At 27.2% G+C, this 24,143-nt stretch overlaps 1 protein-coding gene across 1 annotated transcript in view; it reads right to left on the bottom strand.

The window, feature by feature from the left end:
- Nucleotides 1-24,143, bottom strand: part of LOC143240532 (uncharacterized) — a 154,925-nt gene that overhangs the window by 24,204 nt on the left and 106,578 nt on the right. The gene's annotated exons all lie outside the window — the stretch shown is intronic.

Here is a 24,143-nt window from a genome sequence, read left to right as displayed (position 1 = left end):
ATCATTCAAACACACACACTCTAATATAACTTATCTATTTTAAACAACATCATTCAAACACACACACTCTAATATAACTTATCTATTTTAAACAACATCATTCAAACACACACTCTAATATAACTTATCTATTTTAAAACAACATCATTCAAACACACACACTCTAATATAACTTATCTATTTTAAACAACATCATTCAAACACACACACTCTAATATAACTTATCTATTTTAAAACAACATCATTCAAACACACACACTCTAATATAACTTATCTATTTTAAACAACATCATTCAAACACACACACTCTAATATAACTTATCTATTTTAAACAACATCATTCAAACACACACACACTCTAATATAACTTATCTATTTCAAACAACATCATTCAAACACACACACTCTAATATAACTTATCTATTTTAAACAACATCATTCAAACACACACACTCTAATATAACTTATCTATTTTAAAACAACATCATTCAAACACACACACTCTAATATAACTTATCTATTTTAAACAACATCATTCAAACACACACACTCTAATATAACTTATCTATTTTAAACAACATCATTCAAACACACACACTCTAATATAACTTATCTATTTTAAACAACATCATTCAAACACACACACTCTAATATAACTTATCTATTTTTAAACAACATCATTCAAACACACACACTCTAATATAACTTATCTATTTTAAACAACATCATTCAAACACACACTCTCTAATATAACTTATCTATTTTAAACAACATCATTCAAACACACACACTCTAATATAACTTATCTATTTTAAACAACATCATTCAAACACACACACTCTAATATAACTTATCTATTTTAAACAACATCATTCAAACACACACTTCTAATATAACTTATCTATTTTAAACAACATCATTCAAACACACACACTCTAATATAACTTATCTATTTTAAACAAAACATCATTCAAACACACACACTCTAATATAACTTATCTATTTTAAACAAATATCATTCAAACACACACACTCTAATATAACTTATCTATTTTAAACAACATCATTCAAACACACACACTCTAATATAACTTATCTATTTTAAACAACATCATTCAAACACACACACTCTAATATAACTTATCTATTTTAAACAACATCATTCAAACACACACACTCTAATATAACTTATCTATTTCAAACAACATCATTCAAACACACACACTCTAATATAACTTATCTATTTTAAACAACATCATTCAAACACACACACTCTAATATAACTTATCTATTTTAAACAAATATCATTCAAACACACACACTCTAATATAACTTATCTATTTTAAACAACATCATTCAAACACACACACTCTAATATAACTTATCTATTTTAAAACAACATCATTCAAACACACACACTCTAATATAACTTATCTATTTTAAACAAACATCATTCAAACACACACACTCTAATATAACTTATCTATTTTAAACAACATCATTCAAACACACACACTCTAATATAACTTATCTATTTTAAACAACATCATTCAAACACACACACTCTAATATAACTTATCTATTTTAAACAACATCATTCAAACACACACACTCTAATATAACTTATCTATTTTAAACAACATCATTCAAACACACACACTCTAATATAACTTATCTATTTTAAACAACATCATTCAAACACACACACTCTAATATAACTTATCTATTTTAAACAACATCATTCAAACACACACACTCTAATATAACTTATCTATTTTAAAACAACATCATTCAAAAACACACACTCTCTAATATAACTTATCTATTTTAAACAACATCATTCAAACACACACACTCTAATATAACTTATCTATTTTAAACAACATCATTCAAACACACACACTCTAATATAACTTATCTATTTTAAACAACATCATTCAAACACACACACTCTAATATAACTTATCTATTTCAAACAACATCATTCAAACACACACACTCTAATATAACTTATCTATTTCAAACAACATCATTCAAACACACACACTCTAATATAACTTATCTATTTTAAACAACATCATTCAAACACACACACTCTAATATAACTTATCTATTTCAAAACAACATCATTCAAACACACACACTCTAATATAACTTATCTATTTTCAAACAACATCATTCAAACACACACACACTCTAATATAACTTATCTATTTTAAACAACATCATTCAAACACACACACTCTAATATAACTTATCTATTTCAAACAACATCATTCAAACACACACACTCTAATATAACTTATCTATTTTAAACAACATCATTCAAACACACACACTCTAATATAACTTATCTATTTTAAAACACATCATTCAAACACACACACTCTAATATAACTTATCTATTTCAAACAACATCATTCAAACACACACACTCTAATATAACTTATCTATTTTAAACAACATCATTCAAACACACACACTCTAATATAACTTATCTATTTTAAACAAATATCATTCAAACACACACACTCTAATATAACTTATCTATTTCAAACAACATCATTCAAACACACACACTCTAATATAACTTATCTATTTCAAACAACATCATTCAAACACACACACTCTAATATAACTTATCTATTTCAAACAACATCATTCAAACACACACACTCTAATATAACTTATCTATTTTAAACAACATCATTCAAACACACACACTCTAATATAACTTATCTATTTTAAACAACATCATTCAAACACACACACTCTAATATAACTTATCTATTTTAAAACAACATATCATTCAAACACACACACTCTAATATAACTTATCTATTTTAAAACAACATCATTCAAACACACACACTCTAATATAACTTATCTATTTCAAACAACATCATTCACTCTAATATAACTTATCTATTTTAAAACAACATCATTCAAACACACACACTCTAATATAACTTATCTATTTTAAACAACATCATTCAAACACACACACTCTAATATAACTTATCTATTTTAAACAACATCATTCAAACACACACACACACTCTAATATAACTTATCTATTTTAAACAACATCATTCAAACACACACACTCTAATATAACTTATCTATTTTAAACAACATCATTCAAACACACACACTCTAATATAACTTATCTATTTTAAACAACATCATTCAAACACACACACTCTAATATAACTTATCTATTTTAAACAACATCATTCAAACACACACACTCTAATATAACTTATCTATTTCAAACAACATCATTCAAACACACACACTCTAATATAACTTATCTATTTTTTCAAACAACATCATTCAAACACACATACACTCTAATATAACTTATCTATTTTAAACAACATCATTCAAACACACACACTCTAATATAACTTATCTATTTCAAACAACATCATTCAAACACACACACTCTAATATAACTTATCTATTTTAAACAACATCATTCAAACACACACACTCTAATATAACTTATCTATTTTAAACAACATCATTCAAACACACACACTCTAATATAACTTATCTATTTCAAACAACATCATTCAAACACACACACACTCTAATATAACTTATCTATTTCAAACAACATCATTCAAACACACACACTCTAATATAACTTATCTATTTCAAACAACATCATTCAAACACACACACTCTAATATAACTTATCTATTTTAAACAACATCATTCAAACACACACACTCTAATATAACTTATCTATTTTAAACAACATCATTCAAACACACACACTCTAATATAACTTATCTATTTTAAACAACATCATTCAAACACACACACTCTAATATAACTTATCTATTTCAAACAACATCATTCAAACACACACACTCTAATATAACTTATCTATTTTAAACAACATCATTCAAACACACACACTCTAATATAACTTATCTATTTTAAACAAATATCATTCAAACACACACACTCTAATATAACTTATCTATTTTAAACAACATCATTCAAACACACACACTCTAATATAACTTATCTATTTTAAACAACATCATTCAAACACACACACTCTAATATAACTTATCTATTTCAAACAACATCATTCAAACACACACACTCTAATATAACTTATCTATTTTAAACAAATATCATTCAAAAACACACACACTCTAATATAACTTATCTATTTTAAACAACATCATTCAAACACACACACTCTAATATAACTTATCTATTTTAAACAACATCATTCAAACACACACACTCTAATATAACTTATCTATTTCAAACAACATCATTCAAACACACACACTCTAATATAACTTATCTATTTCAAACAACATCATTCAAACACACACACTCTAATATAACTTATCTATTTTAAACAACATCATTCAAACACACACACTCTAATATAACTTATCTATTTTAAACAACATCATTCAAACACACACACTCTAATATAACTTATCTATTTCAAACAACATCATTCAAACACACACACTCTAATATAACTTATCTATTTTAAACAACATCATTCAAACACACACACTCTAATATAACTTATCTATTTTAAACAACATCATTCAAACACACACACTCTAATATAACTTATCTATTTTAAACAACATCATTCAAACACACACACTCTAATATAACTTATCTATTTTAAACAACATCATTCAAACACACACACTCTAATATAACTTATCTATTTTAAAAAACATCATTCAAACACACACACTCTAATATAACTTATCTATTTTAAACAACATCATTCAAACACACACACTCTAATATAACTTATCTATTTTAAACAACATCATTCAAACACACACACTCTAATATAACTTATCTATTTTAAACAACATCATTCAAACACACACACACTCTAATATAACTTATCTATTTTAAACAACATCATTCAAACACACACACTCTAATATAACTTATCTATTTTAAACAACATCATTCAAACACACACACTCTAATATAACTTATCTATTTTAAACAACATCATTCAAACACACACACTCTAATATAACTTATCTATTTTAAACAAATATCATTCAAACACACACACTCTAATATAACTTATCTATTTTAAACAACATCATTCAAACACACACACTCTAATATAACTTATCTATTTCAAACAACATCATTCAAACACACACACTCTAATATAACTTATCTATTTAAACAACATCATTCAAACACACACACTCTAATATAACTTATCTATTTTAAACAACATCATTCAAAACAAACACACACTCTCTAATATAACTTATCTATTTTAAACAACATCATTCAAACACACACACTCTAATATAACTTATCTATTTTAAACAACATCATTCAAACACACACACTCTAATATAACTTATCTATTTTAAACAACATCATTCAAACACACACACTCTAATATAACTTATCTATTTTAAAACAACATCATTCAAACACACACACTCTAATATAACTTATCTATTTTAAACAACATCATTCAAACACACACACTCTAATATAACTTATCTATTTTAAACAACATCATTCAAACACACACACACTCTAATATAACTTATCTATTTTAAACAACATCATTCAAACACACACACTCTAATATAACTTATCTATTTTAAACAACATCATTCAAACACACACACTCTAATATAACTTATCTATTTTAAAACACATCATTCAAACACACACACTCTAATATAACTTATCTATTTTAAACAACATCATTCAAACACACACACTCTAATATAACTTATCTATTTTAAACAACATCATTCAAACACACACACTCTAATATAACTTATCTATTTTAAACAACATCATTCAAACACACACACTCTAATATAACTTATCTATTTTAAACAACATCATTCAAACACACACACTCTAATATAACTTATCTATTTTAAACAACATCATTCAAACACACACACTCTAATATAACTTATCTATTTTAAACAACATCATTCAAACACACACACTCTAATATAACTTATCTATTTTAAACAACATCATTCAAACACACACACTCTAATATAACTTATCTATTTTAAACAACATCATTCAAACACACACACTCTAATATAACTTATCTATTTTAAACAACATCATTCAAACACACACACTCTAATATAACTTATCTATTTTAAACAACATCATTCAAACACACACACTCTAATATAACTTATCTATTTTAAACAACATCATTCAAACACACACACTCTAATATAACTTATCTATTTTAAACAACATCATTCAAACACACACACTCTCTAATATAACTTATCTATTTTAAACAACATCATTCAAACACACACACTCTAATATAACTTATCTATTTTAAACAACATCATTCAAACACACACACTCTCTAATATAACTTATCTATTTTAAACAACATCATTCAAACACACACACTCTAATATAACTTATCTATTTTAAACAACATCATTCAAACACACACACTCTAATATAACTTATCTATTTTAAACAACATCATTCAAACACACACACTCTAATATAACTTATCTATTTCAAACAACATCATTCAAACACACACACTCTAATATAACTTATCTATTTTAAACAACATCATTCAAACACACACACTCTAATATAACTTATCTATTTTAAACAACATCATTCAAACACACACACTCTAATATAACTTATCTATTTTAAACAAATCATTCAAAACACACACACTCTAATATAACTTATCTATTTTAAACAACATCATTCAAACACACACACTCTAATATAACTTATCTATTTTAAACAACATCATTCAAACACACACACTCTAATATAACTTATCTATTTTAAACAACATCATTCAAACACACACACTCTAATATAACTTATCTATTTTAAACAACATCATTCAAACACACACACTCTAATATAACTTATCTATTTTAAACAACATCATTCAAACACACACACTCTAATATAACTTATCTATTTTAAACAACATCATTCAAACACACACACTCTAATATAACTTATCTATTTTAAACAACATCATTCAAACACACACACTCTAATATAACTTATCTATTTTAAACAACATCATTCAAACACACACACTCTAATATAACTTATCTATTTCAAACAACATCATTCAAACACACACACTCTAATATAACTTATCTATTTTAAACAACATCATTCAAACACACACACTCTAATATAACTTATCTATTTCAAACAACATCATTCAAACACACACACTCTAATATAACTTATCTATTTTAAACAACATCATTCAAACACACACACTCTAATATAACTTATCTATTTTAAACAACATCATTCAAACACACACACTCTAATATAACTTATCTATTTTAAACAACATCATTCAAACACACACACTCTAATATAACTTATCTATTTTAAACAACATCATTCAAACACACACACTCTAATATAACTTATCTATTTTAAACAACATCATTCAAACACACACACTCTAATATAACTTATCTATTTTAAACAACATCATTCAAACACACACACTCTAATATAACTTATCTATTTTAAACAACATCATTCAAACACACACACTCTAATATAACTTATCTATTTCAAACAACATCATTCAAACACACACACTCTAATATAACTTATCTATTTTAAACAACATCATTCAAACACACACACTCTAATATAACTTATCTATTTTAAACAACATCATTCAAACACACACACTCTAATATAACTTATCTATTTTAAACAACATCATTCAAACACACACACTCTAATATAACTTATCTATTTTAAACAACATCATTCAAACACACACACTCTAATATAACTTATCTATTTTAAACAACATCATTCAAACACACACACTCTAATATAACTTATCTATTTTAAACAACATCATTCAAACACACACACTCTAATATAACTTATCTATTTTAAACAACATCATTCAAACACACACACTCTAATATAACTTATCTATTTTAAACAACATCATTCAAACACACACACTCTAATATAACTTATCTATTTTAAACAACATCATTCAAACACACACACTCTAATATAACTTATCTATTTCAAACAACATCATTCAAACACACACACTCTAATATAACTTATCTATTTTAAACAACATCATTCAAACACACACACTCTAATATAACTTATCTATTTTAAACAACATCATTCAAACACACACACTCTAATATAACTTATCTATTTTAAACAACATCATTCAAACACACACACTCTAATATAACTTATCTATTTCAAACAACATCATTCAAACACACACACTCTAATATAACTTATCTATTTTAAACAACATCATTCAAAACACACACACTCTAATATAACTTATCTATTTTAAACAACATCATTCAAACACACACACTCTAATATAACTTATCTATTTTAAACAACATCATTCAAACACACACACTCTAATATAACTTATCTATTTTAAACAACATCATTCAAACACACACACTCTAATATAACTTATCTATTTTAAACAACATCATTCAAACACACACACTCTAATATAACTTATCTATTTTAAACAACATCATTCAAACACACACACTCTAATATAACTTATCTATTTTAAACAACATCATTCAAACACACACACTCTAATATAACTTATCTATTTTAAACAACATCATTCAAACACACACACTCTAATATAACTTATCTATTTTAAACAACATCATTCAAACACACACACTCTAATATAACTTATCTATTTTAAACAACATCATTCAAACACACACACTCTAATATAACTTATCTATTTTAAACAACATCATTCAAACACACACACTCTAATATAACTTATCTATTTTAAACAACATCATTCAAACACACACACTCTAATATAACTTATCTATTTCAAACAACATCATTCAAACACACACACTCTAATATAACTTATCTATTTTAAACAACATCATTCAAACACACACACTCTAATATAACTTATCTATTTTAAACAACATCATTCAAACACACACACTCTAATATAACTTATCTATTTTAAACAACATCATTCAAACACACACACTCTAATATAACTTATCTATTTTAAACAACATCATTCAAACACACACACTCTAATATAACTTATCTATTTTAAACAACATCATTCAAACACACACACTCTAATATAACTTATCTATTTCAAACAACATCATTCAAACACACACACTCTAATATAACTTATCTATTTTAAACAAATATCATTCAAACACACACACTCTAATATAACTTATCTATTTTAAACAACATCATTCAAACACACACACTCTAATATAACTTATCTATTTTAAACAACATCATTCAAACACACACACTCTAATATAACTTATCTATTTTAAACAACATCATTCAAACACACACACTCTAATATAACTTATCTATTTTAAACAACATCATTCAAACACACACACTCTAATATAACTTATCTATTTTAAACAACATCATTCAAACACACACACTCTAATATAACTTATCTATTTTAAACAACATCATTCAAACACACACACTCTAATATAACTTATCTATTTTAAACAACATCATTCAAACACACACACTCTAATATAACTTATCTATTTTAAACAACATCATTCAAACACACACACTCTAATATAACTTATCTATTTTAAACAACATCATTCAAACACACACACTCTAATATAACTTATCTATTTTAAACAACATCATTCAAACACACACACTCTAATATAACTTATCTATTTTAAACAACATCATTCAAACACACACACTCTAATATAACTTATCTATTTTAAACAACATCATTCAAACACACACACTCTAATATAACTTATCTATTTTAAACAACATCATTCAAACACACACACTCTAATATAACTTATCTATTTTAAAACACATCATTCAAACACACACACTCTAATATAACTTATCTATTTTAAACAACATCATTCAAACACACACACTCTAATATAACTTATCTATTTTAAACAACATCATTCAAACACACACACTCTAATATAACTTATCTATTTTAAACAACATCATTCAAACACACACACTCTAATATAACTTATCTATTTTAAACAACATCATTCAAACACACACACTCTAATATAACTTATCTATTTTAAACAACATCATTCAAACACACACACTCTAATATAACTTATCTATTTTAAACAACATCATTCAAACACACACACTCTAATATAACTTATCTATTTTAAACAACATCATTCAAACACACACACTCTAATATAACTTATCTATTTCAAACAACATCATTCAAACACACACACTCTAATATAACTTATCTATTTTAAACAACATCATTCAAACACACACACTCTAATATAACTTATCTATTTTAAACAACATCATTCAAACACACACACTCTAATATAACTTATCTATTTTAAACAACATCATTCAAACACACACACTCTAATATAACTTATCTATTTCAAACAACATCATTCAAACACACACACTCTAATATAACTTATCTATTTTAAACAACATCATTCAAACACACACACTCTAATATAACTTATCTATTTTAAACAACATCATTCAAACACACACACTCTAATATAACTTATCTATTTTAAACAACATCATTCAAACACACACACTCTAATATAACTTATCTATTTTATTTCAAACACACATCATTCAAACACACACACTCTAATATAACTTATCTATTTTAAACAACATCATTCAAACACACACACTCTAATATAACTTATCTATTTTAAACAACATCATTCAAACACACACACTCTAATATAACTTATCTATTTTAAACAACATCATTCAAACACACACACTCTAATATAACTTATCTATTTTAAACAACATCATTCAAACACACACACTCTAATATAACTTATCTATTTCAAACAACATCATTCAAACACACACACTCTAATATAACTTATCTATTTTAAACAACATCATTCAAACACACACACTCTAATATAACTTATCTATTTTAAACAACATCATTCAAACACACACACTCTAATATAACTTATCTATTTTAAACAACATCATTCAAACACACACACTCTAATATAACTTATCTATTTTAAAACAACATCATTCAAACACACACACTCTAATATAACTTATCTATTTTAAACAACATCATTCAAACACACACACTCTAATATAACTTATCTATTTTAAACAACATCATTCAAACACACACACTCTAATATAACTTATCTATTTTAAACAACATCATTCAAACACACACACTCTAATATAACTTATCTATTTTAAACAACATCATTCAAACACACACACTCTAATATAACTTATCTATTTTAAACAACATCATTCAAACACACACACTCTAATATAACTTATCTATTTTAAACAACATCATTCAAACACACACACTCTAATATAACTTATCTATTTTAAACAACATCATTCAAACACACACACTCTAATATAACTTATCTATTTTAAACAACATCATTCAAACACACACACTCTAATATAACTTATCTATTTCAAACAACATCATTCAAACACACACACTCTAATATAACTTATCTATTTTAAACAACATCATTCAAACACACACACTCTAATATAACTTATCTATTTTAAACAACATCATTCAAACACACACACTCTAATATAACTTATCTATTTTAAACAACATCATTCAAACACACACACTCTAATATAACTTATCTATTTTAAACAACATCATTCAAACACACACACTCTAATATAACTTATCTATTTTAAACAACATCATTCAAACACACACACTCTAATATAACTTATCTATTTTAAACAACATCATTCAAACACACACACTCTAATATAACTTATCTATTTTAAACAACATCATTCAAACACACACACTCTAATATAACTTATCTATTTTAAACAACATCATTCAAACACACACACTCTAATATAACTTATCTATTTTAAACAACATCATTCAAACACACACACTCTAATATAACTTATCTATTTTAAACAACATCATTCAAACACACACACTCTAATATAACTTATCTATTTTAAACAACATCATTCAAACACACACACTCTAATATAACTTATCTATTTTAAACAACATCATTCAAACACACACACTCTAATATAACTTATCTATTTTAAACAACATCATTCAAACACACACACTCTAATATAACTTATCTATTTTAAACAACATCATTCAAACACACACACTCTAATATAACTTATCTATTTTAAACAACATCATTCAAACACACACACTCTAATATAACTTATCTATTTTAAACAACATCATTCAAACACACACACTCTAATATAACTTATCTATTTCAAACAACATCATTCAAACACACACACTCTAATATAACTTATCTATTTCAAACAACATCATTCAAACACACACACTCTAATATAACTTATCTATTTTAAACAACATCATTCAAACACACACACTCTAATATAACTTATCTATTTTAAACAACATCATTCAAACACACACACTCTAATATAACTTATCTATTTTAAACAAACATCATTCAAACACACACACTCTAATATAACTTATCTATTTTAAACAACATCATTCAAACACACACACTCTAATATAACTTATCTATTTTAAACAACATCATTCAAACACACACACTCTAATATAACTTATCTATTTTAAACAACATCATTCAAACACACACACTCTAATATAACTTATCTATTTTAAACAACATCATTCAAACACACACACTCTAATATAACTTATCTATTTTAAACAACATCATTCAAACACACACACTCTAATATAACTTATCTATTTCAAACAACATCATTCAAACACACACACTCTAATATAACTTATCTATTTTAAACAACATCATTCAAACACACACACTCTAATATAACTTATCTATTTTAAACAACATCATTCAAACACACACACTCTAATATAACTTATCTATTTTAAACAACATCATTCAAACACACACACTCTAATATAACTTATCTATTTCAAACAACATCATTCAAACACACACACTCTAATATAACTTATCTATTTTAAACAACATCATTCAAACACACACACTCTAATATAACTTATCTTTTTCAAACAACATCATTCAAACACACACACTCTAATATAACTTATCTATTTTAAACAACATCATTCAAACACACACACTCTAATATAACTTATCTATTTTAAACAACATCATTCAAACACACACACTCTAATATAACTTATCTATTTTAAACAACATCATTCAAACACACACACTCTAATATAACTTATCTATTTTAAACAACATCATTCAAACACACACACTCTAATATAACTTATCTATTTTAAACAACATCATTCAAACACACACACTCTAATATAACTTATCTATTTTAAACAACATCATTCAAACACACACACTCTAATATAACTTATCTATTTTAAACAACATCATTCAAACACACACACTCTAATATAACTTATCTATTTTAAACAACATCATTCAAACACACACACTCTAATATAACTTATCTATTTTAAACAACATCATTCAAACACACACACTCTAATATAACTTATCTATTTTAAACAACATCATTCAAACACACACACTCTAATATAACTTATCTATTTTAAACAACATCATTCAAACACACACACTCTAATATAACTTATCTATTTTAAACAACATCATTCAAACACACACACTCTAATATAACTTATCTATTTTAAACAACATCATTCAAACACACACACTCTAATATAACTTATCTATTTTAAACAACATCATTCAAACACACACACTCTAATATAACTTATCTATTTTAAACAACATCATTCAAACACACACACTCTAATATAACTTATCTATTTTAAACAACATCATTCAAACACACACACTCTAATATAACTTATCTATTTTAAACAAATATCATTCAAACACACACACTCTAATATAACTTATCTATTTTAAACAACATCATTCAAACACACACACTCTAATATAACTTATCTATTTTAAACAACATCATTCAAACACACACACTCTAATATAACTTATCTATTTTAAACAACATCATTCAAACACACACACTCTAATATAACTTATCTATTTTAAACAACATCATTCAAACACACACACTCTAATATAACTTATCTATTTTAAACAAACATCATTCAAACACACACACTCTAATATAACTTATCTATTTTAAACAAATATCATTCAAACACACACACTCTAATATAACTTATCTATTTTAAACAACATCATTCAAACACACACACTCTAATATAACTTATCTATTTTAAACAACATCATTCAAACACACACACTCTAATATAACTTATCTATTTTAAAACACATCATTCAAACACACACACTCTAATATAACTTATCTATTTTAAACAAATATCATTCAAACACACACACTCTAATATAACTTATCTATTTTAAACAACATCATTCAAACACACACACTCTAATATAACTTATCTATTTTAAACAACATCATTCAAACACACACACTCTAATATAACTTATCTATTTTAAACAACATCATTCAAACACACACACTCTAATATAACTTATCTATTTTAAACAACATCATTCAAACACACACACTCTAATATAACTTATCTATTTTAAACAACATCATTCAAACACACACACTCTAATATAACTTATCTATTTTAAACAACATCATTCAAACACACACACTCTAATATAACTTATCTATTTTAAACAACATCATTCAAACACACACACTCTAATATAACTTATCTATTTTAAACAACATCATTCAAACACACACACTCTAATATAACTTATCTATTTTAAACAACATCATTCAAACACACACACTCTAATATAACTTATCTATTTTAAAACAACATCATTCAAACACACACACTCTAATATAACTTATCTATTTTAAACAACATCATTCAAACACACACACTCTAATATAACTTATCTATTTTAAACAACATCATTCAAACACACACACTCTAATATAACTTATCTATTTTAAACAACATCATTCAAACACACACACTCTAATATAACTTATCTATTTTAAACAACATCATTCAAACACACACACTCTAATATAACTTATCTATTTTAAACAACATCATTCAAACACACACACTCTAATATAACTTATCTATTTCAAACAACATCATTCAAACACACACACTCTAATATAACTTATCTATTTCAAACAACATCATTCAAACACACACACTCTAATATAACTTATCTATTTTAAACAACATCATTCAAACACACACACTCTAATATAACTTATCTATTTCAAACAACATCATTCAAACACACACACTCTAATATAACTTATCTATTTTAAACAACATCATTCAAACACACACACTCTAATATAACTTATCTATTTTAAACAACATCATTCAAACACACACACTCTAATATAACTTATCTATTTTAAACAACATCATTCAAACACACACACTCTAATATAACTTATCTATTTCAAACAACATCATTCAAACACACACACACTTATCTAATATAACTTATCTATTTTAAAAACAACATCATTCAAACACACACACTCTAATATAACTTATCTATTTTAAACAACATCATTCAAACACACACACTCTAATATAACTTATCTATTTTAAACAACATCATTCAAACACACACACTCTAATATAACTTATCTATTTTAAACAACATCATTCAAACACACACACTCTAATATAACTTATCTATTTCAAAACAACATCATTCAAACACACACACTCTAATATAACTTATCTATTTCAAACAACATCATTCAAACACACACTTCTAATATAACTTATCTATTTTAAACAACATCATTCAAACACACACACTCTAATATAACTTATCTATTTTAAACAACATCATTCAAACACACACACTCTAATATAACTTATCTATTTTAAACAACATCATTCAAACACACACACTCTAATATAACTTATCTATTTTAAACAACATCATTCAAACACACACACTCTAATATAACTTATCTATTTTAAACAACATCATTCAAACACACACACTCTAATATAACTTATCTATTTTAAACAACATCATTCAAACACACACACTCTAATATAACTTATCTATTTCAAACAACATCATTCAAACACACACACTCTAATATAACTTATCTATTTCAAACAACATCATTCTTTTAAACACACACACTCTAATATAACTTATCTATTTCAAACAACATCATTCAAACACACACACTCTAATATAACTTATCTATTTTAAACAACATCATTCAAACACACACACTCTAATATAACTTATCTATTTCAAACAACATCATTCAAACACACACACTCTAATATAACTTATCTATTTTAAACAACATCATTCAAACACACACACTCTAATATAACTTATCTATTTTAAACAACATCATTCAAACACACACACTCTAATATAACTTATCTATTTCAAACAACATCATTCAAACACACACACTCTAATATAACTTATCTATTTTAAACAACATCATTCAAACACACACACTCTAATATAACTTATCTATTTTAAACAACATCATTCAAACACACACACTCTAATATAACTTATCTATTTCAAACAACATCATTCAAACACACACACTCTAATATAACTTATCTATTTCAAACAACATCATTCAAACACACACACTCTAATATAACTTATCTATTTCAAACAACATCATTCAAACACACACACTCTAATATAACTTATCTATTTTAAACAACATCATTCAAACACACACACTCTAATATAACTTATCTATTTTAAACAACATCATTCAAACACACACACTCTAATATAACTTATCTATTTTAAACAACATCATTCAAACACACACACTCTAATATAACTTATCTATTTTAAACAACATCATTCAAACACACACACTCTAATATAACTTATCTATTTTAAACAACATCATTCAAACACACACACTCTAATATAACTTATCTATTTTAAACAACATTTTTCTTTTTAGCACAAAAAAACAAAAAACAAATATCAGTCGAACTTAATATAACATCTTTATTTTAAATGTCGTCATTCTGATTTCCACACCAAAAAACTGAAACATCTAAATACTGAATACTATTTATAACCACCATAGACAAATGCAGCATCCTCATTTTTACAGTGATAATAGTATTTTATAATTTTAATATTAACAATTGTATTATTACTCAAGATTACAGCAGGAATTTTCAATACTGTAATATCTGATGATGCTACCTACAATGTTCAATATTCTCACACTTGATAATGCTTCAATATTGAATATTATAAAGTTTAGTAATAATACAATGTTCAATATTTTAACACTTGATGATGTTACCATGTTCAATGTTCTAATACTTGGTTATGTTACAATGTTCAATGTTCTAATACTTGGTTATGTTACAATGTTCAATGTTCTAATACTTATAATACAATGTATACCATAAGATGTAAGTACACATTTTAATGATAAACAGTTTTGTTGTTGTTTTGATACTTGAAATCTGCACACAAACTGTACATGCTAGCTGTCTCTAATTTCGAAATTATAGACTAGAGAGAAGGCATCTCGTTAACATCACCCATCGCAGTCTCTTGGGCTACTATAATTGAATAGTGGATTTGTCTACCACCTTTATGACATTCTTACTATTTCAAAGTATTGAGTGTGAAGAGCCAAGAGACACAAACCATCGGTCCTCAGATTGACAACCGTCACGATAACCATTAAACAACGCTTAGACTAATTATAAACTGCTTTTCAATTTATAGAACTAAATGATAAATTCTTCAAATAGAATTTTCATCCTGAACAGCACATAATGAAATACAAAATGTAAAGAGTGTGGTCAGTATACCAGAGAGATGGTAGCCAGTCAATAACACGTTATCACAAATAGGTGATGTGGTTAGAGCACTCGACTAGTAATCTGGGAGTCGGGTGTTCGAACCAGCCGTTCCACCAAATATGCTCGCCTTTTCAGCCGTGCGTGTGTTATAATATAATAGTCAATCCTACTATTCGTTGGTATAAAAGTAGGCCAAGAGTTGACGCTGCGTGGTGATGATTAGTTGTCTTCTCTCGAGTGCAGATAGCCCTCGTGTAGTTTTGTGTGAAATTAAAAAACAAACAACTTGCCAGAGAGACTTTCAATTTTATGGTGCGCCCTCAGTCAAAATGCAGGACGTGTTTAGCGGCGTCACGTCTTGAACCTGAGCTCCATTGATCGGTAAGCTGACTTTGTAACTATTTGGCCACCCCTGGTTCCGCCACAAAAGACCAATGTATCACCTTAATATAGGAAGGTGATGTACCATCACAATATATATATATAATATATTATTATTAAAAGGCATTCTAATAGTCTACTTCTTACTGCTGCAGTAGCGAAGTGTTTCATCCTTATATTAAACGATTGGTAAAGATGCCCGAATTTGTAGTTTAAGAAGTGGAGAAACCACGTATCGTGGATCATTCAGCGTTTTACGTAAGCTGTCACCAAGATTAATGTTAGTGGAATACCAAGTGACTCACACACGATACAAAAAAAAAACTCCTTCCTCTTGATAGTGGAGCCACGTGACTGTAACCTGTATTACAAAACTCAGATTAATATCTAAAAACACACAGTAAGTGTTTTTATGTCTCTGTCATATGTATGCAAAAAATCAACATCAAGTATCTCTGTTTTCCTGAAATTATGGAGGAACATTCTTTACTATGACTAGCTGGGGTATCTGTACCGTGGATGGAAGTTATGTGAATTCATAATTAATGAAAGGTTATCTCAGGATATGAAAAGTTTTATCTCTACACATAATAAAAAAACCCTAAAATAGCAAAAATAAAATTATGAAACCATAAATTTGAATATATCTCCTCATGGATGCGTCGCGCCAAATGTGCTCGCCTCCCAGCCGTGGGACGTTATAATGTGACGGTCAATTCCACTATTCGTTGGTAAAAGAGCAGCCCAACAGTTGGCGGTGGGTGGTGATCACTGGCTGCCTTTCCTCTAGTCTTACACTGCTAAATTAGGGACGGCTAGCGCAGATAGCCCTTGAGTAGCTTTGCGCGAAATTCAAAAACAAACAAACAAACCACATGGATGCAACAAACCTTCGTGCCAAATTTAGTGAAGATCCATCTCAGGTGCTAAGTAATGAGGGGAGAAAAACAGCAAAATGCAAAATTGATAACTTGTGTATTTCCTCATGGATCTAATGAGCTTCCATACCGATTTTGGAAAAAGATCCATGCAAACTGTGCGAAGTATTTACATGGCCAAATAACAGACAGTACTATTCTTTTATATATATGACGCCAGTAAATTAGATCTGCGTGTGTTGTATTTATGACGTCATATGTTCACCCTGAGAGCGAAGAAAAATGAATTTTTCTGAGAGGAAACTGAAGTGAAATCAGAAATTCGTAACCCTACTGCAAACCTACATGCACTCAGGATAAATATTTCGAGAAGTTCGAGGTTACAAATTGCATAATAAAAACGTTTTTTCAAGTATCATTCAAGCAAAAATTCTATTATAGTATGAAGAGTAAACTTGGTAAGAAAACATGGCTTTAACAACAAGCACCAAACTGTAATGTAAATATAAATATAAGGTAAAAATAGATAAACACACATAAACATTTAGAACACCTACATTACCTCTTTGTTTAATCTTTCAGTTACTGTGATTATGTTTAACTACCTTTCTTTAATGCTTTTATAGCTATGCCTGGTTTATTTTAAATAAACCGATACGAGAAATGAGTCTTAGGTTACATTTCTTAAGCTTAGAAATATTAGAATGAAAACCCCATCGAGAATTTTTTTTTAATTTTACAGACGCAAATTAAAGACAGTTGATACTTCAGCTTACCATTCTATACCCACAATCTTTATTATATTCTTACAGTATTATGTATTATATCTGTTAAAGTTTACACTTGTAATATCACGTGGCAGCAAAAACTTTAAGTTTTAATTTCTCTTTTAAACGTTTCTTTCTAAAATAAAGGAGTAAAACTTAGATAATATAAAAGTTGTAACGTACTTTATAATAACAATTTCATTAAAATACATACATATTAAAGTGGTTTAATTACATTTTAACGTAACTCAGTAACATGGTTTGAAAATGGCTTCGTTGACACATGTTGACAGGAGTAATGCCATACTTTTAATCATAACATATTCATAACAACTACTTTATGTCTACGACCAATGACGAACTCAATTTCTGTAAATCTGAAGCATAATATTTTCATATCAACGACTTTATGCCTACAATCAATGACAAACTTGATTTCTGATAATATGTTTCCAGTCAACTTCAGAGGTAGTTACTTTAAAGTTACTAAGTTCGTTAGTAACATCTTTCTTTGTTAGGGCTGTGGTATATAACCATACCTTGTGTTTTTTACCTCCTTGTATTAATACTGATTTATTTTAACATTTGGTATTTATGCAGTTCCAGCATAACATGGTCAAGCAAGTCACTAAATTTCCTTTGCTCAACATGTTTTGTATCATTCACCTAAATAACACTACATGTCTTTTTTTGTGGTAGAAATGGCAATAACATCATCTATTATTTGTGAAGTTGTACATTTAACATTTTATTGAAAGTCGAGTGATCTCTTGAAAAATTAACTTCCAAATATGTAATGTTAACCAGGTTGGATGAGTGTGTTGTTAATGAGTTAATTCAATTAGTAACATGATATTTATTCAGTTTGGAACATGGTCTTAACAGAATTATTATTCCTTGTGATTTCATCCAAACACCTTACAACAACATCAAACCTGACTCTACACTAAACGCAACCATCCATTGTAGCATATATTTGTTTGAATAAGGATCATTTACTTTGATTTTACATTTATGTCTCACGAATTAAGGTAATCTAATATTACAAAATTATTTCACACTACATGTCTTGAAGAATCTCCCATTATTTAGCTGAACTATAGTGCAGGAAATCGGTGCCAATTTCAATTTGTAAACTCATCGTTAGAAATATTAAAATATACATGTTATTTTTATAAATTCTATATGTATTATTTTGGTATAAGTTAAATGACTAATAAATTAGTAAAGTTTGCCGAATACATTATATATTAGAGTATTTTAGCTGCATTAAGAGAGTTCAGGTATACTGAATAACTTGGATCAACTAATAAGTAAAACAAATACAAGTCGGTCCCTAAACACGAAGCAAGGTAGTCGTTGGACCTGCTGTCCTTTATTCAGCTGACCCAAATGTACCTGAAACTACGATGCGATTATCCCACATTTCCCGATCAAACTCTTTATAATTAACTACTTTTATCTCTCAAAATTGAATAACATAGTTAAAATCTGGATGTACAATGCCTAGTATTAAGTTATGTCTGAGGAGATTTCAATCAATGTATTAATCGGGAACGATTTTTTTTTTTAAATCTTCTGTTTTGTTTTACAAGGCCCGGCATGGCCTAGCGCGTAAGGCGTGCGACTTAATCCAAGGGTCGCGGGTTCGCGCCCCGTCGCGCTAAACATGCTCGCCCTCCCAGCCGTGGGGGTGTATAATGTAACGGTCAATCCCACTATTCGTTGGTAAAAGAGTAGCCCAAAAGTTGGCGGTGGGTGGTGATGACTAGCTGCCTTCCCTCTAGTCTTACACTGCTAAATTAGGGACGGCTAGCACAGATAGCCCTCGAGTAGCTTTGTGCGAAATTCAAAAACAAACAAACAAGCTTTACAAGGTGATTTGTTACACTAGAGTTTAAACAACTATCTAAAAAATAATTATGTTTAAAATATAATACTGTACAAACTAAAACAAAAACTATATTCTTGTCTTTCTATAGATATTTTCAGAAATCTTTGATTTGAGCTTGTTTCTTGCTGACTAAAACTATTTACATTCATATTAAAAGCTCGATAAATTCTCATTGTCAAAAATTATTAGACACAACTCTAACTTAGTAATATTCTTATAATAAAACAGTTGCTGTATACTTCATGACCAGTATCAGTAATATATCTTTAAACGTTCGGGACTCTTTCAGCAACATTGCTGACACTTGAATATAGTTTATAACCAGAAGAGACTTATCAATTATCATATCAAAAGAACCTTCAGTCAAAAATCAAAGTATTATTCTTCCACATTTTATATATCCAATACAGTTATGTCTGTTATTTTAGAACACACCTTACAATAACAATGTGAAATTACAGGCTTGAGAAAAAACTGATACATTTATTGACAAAATTTCTAAATACACTGTTAATCTATAAACACTTTAGTTCATAAAATACCAGATCAACTTTCATTCAACTTTTCTACACTATGTTTTTATTACGGTTGCAGATAAAGTCTATATTTTACATCTGTATAACAACACGAGAAAATAAACAGTGATACATCATACTAAACATATTTCAATACACAAATAAATGAATAATGGATTCAAAATAAACTAAAGATGTAAGATTTCACTTTGTCGGCACAGAAAATTATTTTACGTTTCAAATGTTTTCTTCAGATGTAATCGATTATCTTCTACTTCATTGAAACATCATGAAATACATCAATAATAAGAGGTGCAACTGAAGTTAGGTTGGTTTTAATTCTATACTTTGGATTCTGGCAAAGAGCTGTGAGTTTAGAGAGTGTATATTGAAGTGTAGGAGATTTTGTCTTTCATTCTGCAGGTAATGGAAATGTTTTTGAATGATTCTCATCGACAGGTTTAAAGAGTTGGTTGGTAATTTCAGTTTTCGGCAATCCATCAATCCATCAATTTCCCTTGAAATTATTGGCTTTTTGTTATCCTTGTGAAATAAACAAAAATATATTAATAATATATTTGTCTGAAACAAAATCGGTCACGTAAAATAAATAATATCCTTATTTAACGGAAAACATTCGTAATTAAGTAGCTCAAATGCATTAATATTGATGTTAAAAAAAGGGACGGCTACATTAAACTCATTTCATTTTAAATATCAGATGTGTGGGTTTTAATATTTTCTCCGAGCAATATTTAGTGTAAATATTAATCTGTCCTATATATAGATATATAGTGGTTTGTCATTTTAAGAAAATAAAGAAATTTCGATCAGTATTAAAATACAGAAAAGTAATTAATGCCAAATTACTTTCAGCGCTTATGATGATTTATCAATATCAGTTTACGTTCATCTTAACTTCACAGCTAACTCACTTTGTGTTCGTGACAAACGAGTAGCAAAACAATTAAAAACTGGTCCACCAAAACTTGTAATACAGGAAGGACGTAATAGAAACTTTAGCTACTAAGTTATTGTTCATATATCTCAGACTGTAAAACGAATTCATATTATTTATTTACTATTGAAATATTTAAAAATATCTTAAATATAATACGGTGATGAACAACTTCTTAAAAGTCGTTTGTTTTTTCATTTCACCTAAAGACTTCGATGTTAAAATTCTATAATGTAGCAGTGAAAGAATAGAGGGAAGGCACCTAGTTATTACCACCAGCCGTCAACTCTTGGGCTACTCTTTTACAAATAAATAGTGAAAAAAGAAATAAAAACGAAAATATTAATTGCATATTAAATGAGTTAGCTGGTGAGTTTATATTTCTAACGAATACGGATAATTAACACTTGAATCTAAATTGTTTCACCCACTGTAAGTACTAGTTAAAAATTCGAGTTTAATTGCATAGTTCTAAAACTTCACACCTTCCTTATTCGTAAGTTTATTACATGTTAGAAATATTTAATCTGTATAAAACTCATTACCTATAAACTTGAGGGAATTCGATCCCATTGATGCTTCTGTACCACCTAACAATAAACAAATTAAACCAACAAAAATATTATGCTTACCATAATAAAAGTATTAGAAGTGGTATTTCCACCGTGACAAAAAACAAGTGGAGAAGTAAATAACTTTTCTATGAGGGATGCTGAAATTAAAACAATATTATCATTGTTTAACATTGATATCGTTTCTTAATAAATGTTTTCAAGTCGCACCAGTTGGGTAATATTTAACCTGCGAAAATA

The sequence above is a fragment of the Tachypleus tridentatus genome, chromosome 13 (assembly GCF_004210375.1).
Source record: "Tachypleus tridentatus isolate NWPU-2018 chromosome 13, ASM421037v1, whole genome shotgun sequence".
Lineage (NCBI taxonomy): Eukaryota > Metazoa > Arthropoda > Merostomata > Xiphosura > Limulidae > Tachypleus > Tachypleus tridentatus.
This window is presented reverse-complemented; position numbering and strand designations above follow the sequence as displayed.